Below are 7,062 nucleotides of genomic sequence, written 5' to 3'. Positions count from 1 at the left end.
TATTTTACTAAACACATAAAGAATGTTGAACATGGGTAATTAATTACTGAGTAAGTTTTTTGAAGTATGGATACATACGTGAAGGTTGTAGGAATATATATATGTTAAGCCAGATAATGGTAGGAAAGGAGATTACTTCAAAGAACAGGGTGTTACAAAGCCATGTTTATTAGCTTTTGTGAAAACAGTATGGTACTATTCAATTTATTCTTTGCTTAATGTCGGTTCTCAAGACGCCTGAATCTACTACTAAACTTACTGATTTATATGCAAATAGTGGTCTTCTCCATGGGGTCACAAAGAGTTGGACATGACTGAGCAACTGAACTGACTGAGTGGTTTTTTAGCTCGTTATACACATATAGACTAGCGTTTGTAGGGACTTTGCACTTTTTAAAATTACTTAAAATAAAGGTGTCCTAGTAGTTGTTAGACATTTTAAACCAAAAATCTATATACCTTTAAAAGTAACAGACTTTGAAATGTAGTAAATGGTACATGTGCTGAAATATCTACATACAATAACATAATTGCTGGCAATCAAATGACTTGCCCATCAAAAACAAGCAAATGATGCCTGTTTTACTATAAATTCATCGATGCTGTCTTCATTAGGAGTGTTAATTTATCAAAACATCATTTGTTGTACTTGGAGATGATTAAAAAAAATTTCCTTAGGTGTATGACAGATTTTGAAAAACATGCTTTGATGTTTGAGTTCAGATCAGGACAGCTAAATTAGAGAGAAGAAATTGAGAAATAAATATTTGAGTCCCTCTATATTGTAGGCACTATGAGTGGCACTGGTGGTTCAAAGTTGAGAAAATCACAGTCCTGGTCACCTTGTAGGTGATGGTAGTTGAATGCAAGGGATGAACATATAACTGTGTGGTGGGAGCAGGACGGTAAGTCACAGTGGTGGGAAGGGCGCGTACACCAGGCATCACAAACACTTGCTGGGTGGACTGTGCTGGAACTGAATTTTAAAGAATGAATAAAAATTAATCTGATGAAAGTGTACTTCTGGGGAGTGAACACAGCATGACAGTGTCGGGGAACAATAAGTAATTCCACTTGAGTATGGAAGGAGGAGGGAGGGGCATGAGTAGAGTGCCAAGGAGGCCAGCAAGGGGCAGACTGTGAGCAGACCTGTGTGATAAGTGTGCCGCTGAACTTTAGTCTGACCATTAAGGGGCAGCTATGGAGGTATTTAAGCAAGGAAATACGTTGTTATATTTAAAATATTAATAGATAACCAAACAAAACCTCCTGTATAGCATGCATTAGTTCAAATACTGCAAGAGCAAATTAAAGATCAGATGTAGCATATAACCTTCCTCTAACAGGTACAGTAAACAGGTATTTATACAGTCTTTGATAGGTTCAAAAGTACACTACAGATTAGACAAGAACCACCTCTCTGTATCAAATGCTACGTCATTCTGAAACCAGATTAACAAAATATGATACAAAGAGGTAGCATGATGCTGCTCAGAAGAATAAAGCTTAAGTTAGAGATAGGAGAAACTGTGACATCTTGGACAAGTTGCTTAATCTTGTTGAGTAATCTTACCTTTCTTTTAGACAGTGACACAAGTTAAAGTGTTCTGAAGATATGTGATAAATGAACTCTGGTAATTATAAATCCAAATAAGACCAAACTAAACTGTCCTAAAATCTGGCCTTGAATATTAATGACAAAGATCTCAACTTTGGGACCTTCTTTAAGACAACTCTCCCTCATTTGGCAGGAGATATCAGCTTCTAAAAGTAAACCAAGTGGAAGTAATTGTGAAGGTGTTTCAAGTTTGAGAAGGATTTTAAATATTTTCTCTCTATAAACTGACAAAGATCTACTGAGCATCTAATATCACTGTATAAAACGAATAGCAACCTAAATTCAATGTTCAAGACACAGAACTTGGAAAGCTTCCAGAAAATGCTCTGAAGGCTTCATTAACCAAGTTTATTGTTGGGGAGAGTCTCATTCACAGTTCCCTGCAAAGAAACTGAACCAAATCTTGACATTTTATGTTAAGTAGGAACAGTGAATAAGGCACATAATAGAGGTGACTCTTAGGCCACAATGTCTTTTTCTTAATATAAAAATAAACATAAGTAACTAATGGAATAACAAAATAAAAGTTTATTTTATTAGAATTAGGAATGTTCTTTCCCTCTAGGCAACCTGAACAGTCCAGTTACAATGAAAATCTAAGAACAGTTATTTCCACAGCACAGTGTGCTCTACGCACAAAATTACAGGGTTAGGAGCATTTAATCAATTTACCGATCTGATTGTCTCACCAAACCCGCCCCCTCCCATTCCCAAGTGCTCTATACCGGATTTTTGTACATCAAGTCCTTTTCTCTCTTATGCTAAATTTCAGTTCCTAATCATGGCTGATCCACATTTTTACACTGCAGATTCAACCATTTCAAATCAAGTCAGTCAATCTTGGATCTGCAATATTTGTGTGTATGTATACACGTGTATTTCGTGTATTTATTTAAAACACACATAAAACACATACAATCTGGGTTGCAGCGGATTACATAGAATTTAGAGTCTGATGATATATGCTACTCAATTTTTACCACTGTGGTTTGTAGTCCTGCCGCTTTGGATCAACAATTTTATTGTAAATTATTTAAGTCCATCTACTGCTCAATGAATTGCTCAAATGATGCATGCAGTTTTCAGAAGACCTCAAAAAGACAAGGGAGACCCTGGTGCTAACATGAATAGACCCCTCTGACAGAAACACTTAGGTAGGTGAAACAGGGAAGCCATATCATATGGCTTAAGACCTATCCCAGCTGAGATCACCGAAGTTACTGACAATGAAAGTGATTAACTGATGGGAGTTCTGTCAGATATGGAGACAGTTGTTAAAAGCTTGAACTGGAAAAGGCCGATTCATCTTGATCCATACATATTAGGGAATGCACCCACAACTGCAATACCCTCAGGTAAGATGCCAACATTGAAACTAGAAAACAGCTCTAAAAAGCACTGTTCTTCCACGGGTGGGGCTATTATTATGAAGTGCACACACTGTTTCTGGATACCTCTTGTAAGGGGAGCGTGTAAAAAGGATTTATGACACTCAAATCTAGATGCTGTAGTTAACCATGTAAGATATTTCTTAAAACACCACATATACACAAAACATTTTAAGGGGACCACATATACCTAGATAGCACTCTGGCTGCTTTTCAAAGTTACCAGGGAAAGGAACTTATTCAAGCTTTCTTAAAAAAAAAAAAAAAATCAATCCTTAGTTTTGATAAATGTCTTTTAAGATTGATGCAGTCATTTAAAATAAAATCAAATGGTTGACAGGGAAAGGGAAGGAGAAGAGAATAAGGAAGAAGCAGACACTGAGTTCAGATTTGCACCTGAAGTGGCAAGGAGGGAGGACAAAAGGTATAGGTAAAGTTGATCCTAGAGCGACAAGTGGTTTAAGAAAGCAGCATAATATACTCAGCAAACATTCACTGATTTCTGATGGGAAAAGAACAGTTGCAAGTACATCTCATGTAACAACCTTTTCTAAAAGGAAAAGTAGGGTTGATTTAGCAAAGCCTAACTTAGGCAAAAGGCCAGAGGAAAGTGAACCTACTTCCCAATGGAGTAGTAAGATGTACGGTGCAAGAGCAGACAAAGCTGCCTCACAAAAGGTAAACACTCCCTAGGCGCAAGACATTTAGAGGAAGACAAAGAGGTCCTTCAGCCAGAAGTGGTATTTAGTATTAAGACCTCATCTAGTTGCCTAGTTCACTCTGTACTCCTGTATAAAACTGACAGATTTAGGATGAAAAATACCACAGCCAGAATGGCCTAAACAGATACATAGTTAATAAAACCATCACCATCCTTTACTTTTTAACATAGCTCTTAGTAGAAATTTCATAAAAATGGACATCACAGCTAAAACGCCTTATTAATTCTCCTATCTGTTGACAAATAGAAAAGAAGCAAAGATTTCTATTTAAATGCACTAGATGGGAATATCAAGTTCTAGGATGTTTGCCTTCAAACTGAACCCACAGCAACACACACAAGCAATTTCAGTATCTGCCATTTTTAATTCACAATCTGAATCTAAGTGAATGGCTATTTATTCATATTTTATATTTAAAAGCAAAAACGTCCTATTTGACACCCTAACATAAAGAAGGGGTGAGAGAAGAGCCATAACTAAAATCTTAAAAGGCTCAAAGCAGCAATTAAAGGGACAAATTTTTGAAATGTGTCCTCTGGATTTGACAGGAAGCCTAGGAAGCCTTCAGCTGTGTGTATGACACGGGCACACAAAGGCCTACACAGATGTAGGAGGCTGCGGAGAGGGATGAGGCTGGAGACTGGGTCATGCTTCAGTGGCAGCAATAAAGCTCCCTGTTGCAGCCCTTATCAAGCCACGGCATTTAGTCAGAGCTTGACCTCTCTGTGCTCGACCAGGAGCTGGCAATTCCGGGCATGAGACCCAGGGCCAGCAACAAATACATCAAAACCAGAGAGGGCAAAGTAGTTTCAGGAAAGGGAAATCAAAGAACTCTAGTTAGGTCTTCCAGAGGTGCTAAACCAACACACCTTTTATCCCAACCCTCAACCCTGGAAAGATAAAGCAAACTGAAAGAAAATGCACAGCAAATAGACATAATCTTGAAGATTTTTAAAGAATAAATACTTTTTGTAATTAAACATTATGCAAACACGTGCCACGCTTGCTTTGTCCATGCATATGCACTATATACAATTTTGAAAAATACTGTGTTGTCCTCTTGTTTTAAAAGTCATATACAAAGTTTTTTTTGTTTTTTAATTCCTCTTTCTGCCTACCCCTCTTCCCCGCCCGAGGAATTTTCTTTACAAGGAACTAATCATTATTCACTCATGACCTTGGGGTATGAGAGAGAGACAGTCTGTGTGTGTGGGCTATATCTGTATGTGTAGGGAGAAAGGGAGAGGTCCTTTACCAAAGTACAAACAAAATGGCTGGTTTGGACATGAAAAGCAGTGTCAAGGAGCAGTTTTAAATTTTAACTGTACTACACTGAAAAAAGAAATGAAAAAAAAGAGTCAGAGAATGAAGCTACGTTACAAGTTAAAGTTGGAGGGCTTTTAGTGTGTCTGTCACACTTTTGTTGGCGGCCTAGAATACTGTTGTACAATGGTTTATCTACCTTTTTTTATTACAATATAATTTACTTAAACTTTCCGTTAACAAAACAGAATTCTGGTACTACAGACCAGCGGTGTCAGAATAGGCTTAGTGCCTCCTTGTTTGTGTTTGTTTTGTTTGTTTTAATTGCATGAGCACTCTAGATGGTAAAGTTTTCAGAGTTCATTTTATGCAGGGCCATTCTCAGTCCTCAATGTACTCCCACAGATCTTTTTCATAGCCTTCATGCACATGCTGTAACAAAACCCTTCGTCGACTCTCACAGTATCTGTAATCAAAGAGAAAAAAAAAAACACCTGTTGTCAGCCTCCAATAAATTTTCTTTTTTAAAGAGGCATTTACTTGTCCTATAGGGCTCCCTATAGTTTATCCAGACACAGAACCAGACATAGAACCTGTTTTAAAAGGCATATTTTTAGGTCTAGATGTAAAGACATGACTATTTCTAATTTTCAAAAGGTATTTTTCGGAGTTTCTAGTTTGGGGAAATTAATTCCAGAGCAATAAACAGGCCTTAGAAATTATCTGATTCAATCTTATCATTCTACAGGTAAGTAAATAGTTTCAGGAAGAAGTAATTTCAGGGGGATTTATTCGCAACTGTAAAATCTTAAAGTACTAGCGGTAGCTATAATTGGCTAAGGAAGTGAACATATTACTCAGGACTAAATTTTCAAGTCTAGCAAATTCCCAGAGGTTTCTACTACTATTAAGGAGCAAACAACTTTTGCCAGAAAACAACTTTTGGAGAAAGAGCTCTACGTGAGAAAGCAAACATTTTGCATCTTTTACTTAAGAGGTGACATCTCTTAAAGTATCATCTAAGCCTAGGACAAAGTAAATCTCTCCTTGGAAAATCAAATCTTAGAAAAAAATCTTTAAAAAAGTCTGGGTAGCTCACTTGCCAAGAGCCACGATCCACAGGATCCCTAGGCCAGGGCCAGCATGTTATTCTCACCCCTCATCCTAATAGTCACTTGCCCTTTTTTGGGCTCCTTCTTCCTGTCAGGGCAATAAGTACACAGATAAAGCCACATGGAAGAAGCAGGATCAGCCAGTGGGACAAATGGCTGACTTCCTCCTTATGCCAAAGGACAGAAGCAATCTGTGAGAAACATGGCAGCAGTTCAGCTGTTGAATATGCTAAACTCAAGTTTCACCATCATTTAACTTCACAGCATACCAGACCACCAGTGGCAGACATTTGTGCTCAACAACTAGAAATAAACTTACCTGTACTTATCTTGTACTTTCTGCTTTATATCCTGCAGAGAGTCTTGGGAAATATCTCGTTCGAGGTAACCCGAGAGCACCTCTGTGGCATTCTCTAGATCTGCTTGGTTATTCTGCAATAGGAAGAAGAATATATAAGCAAATTCTACCTTCACAAGAAAGCTAAGAGATAAACCATCTTAGCTGCTTCCTTAATAGACTGTACTCAACACCAATTTTCACAGGTGGTCAACTGCACCTCTAAAGTCCTTCATTATTTCCACCTCTAACAACTTGTTTTCTCTTTTTTTCTCTCAGGAGAACTTTTTAACTATAAAAAGAACCAAAGATTTATCCATTACCTCTGGAAGAACACCAAGTACGATTTGAAAGTACTTAAGAAAAACGTTTGTGGAAATCGTCTAGCTCTGAAAACTATTATGCTAAAGCCTGAGGAACAAACAGAAATGCATTATTCTTTATATCTAGCTAGACTCCAGTGTTCTTGCCTGGAGAATCCAGGGACGGCGGAGCCTGGTGGGCTGGCCGTCTATGGGGTCGCACAGAGTCGGACACGACTGAAGCGACGTAGCAGCAGTAGCAGCAAACAGATACCTAATCTTATCAGAAAACACTGTATGGAAGATTAAAATTTTGTTAT

At 37.9% G+C, this 7,062-nt stretch overlaps 1 long non-coding RNA gene across 1 annotated transcript; it reads right to left on the bottom strand.

Annotated features, from left to right (window-relative positions):
- Nucleotides 1-5,336: 5,336 nt before the first annotated feature.
- LOC108635400 lies at nucleotides 5,337-6,537 on the bottom strand. Its single transcript, XR_001917796.1, has 2 exons — nucleotides 6,423-6,537; nucleotides 5,337-5,457 (listed from the first exon to the last, which is right to left on the bottom strand). It is a non-coding gene; the product is annotated as an uncharacterized LOC108635400 (long non-coding RNA).
- Nucleotides 6,538-7,062: the final 525 nt, after the last annotated feature.

This window comes from Capra hircus, unplaced genomic scaffold (assembly GCF_001704415.2).
Source record: "Capra hircus breed San Clemente unplaced genomic scaffold, ASM170441v1, whole genome shotgun sequence".
Taxonomy (NCBI): domain Eukaryota; kingdom Metazoa; phylum Chordata; class Mammalia; order Artiodactyla; family Bovidae; genus Capra; species Capra hircus.
The sequence above is the reverse complement of the archived record's forward strand: the minus strand, read 5'-3'. Positions and strand labels throughout refer to the sequence as shown.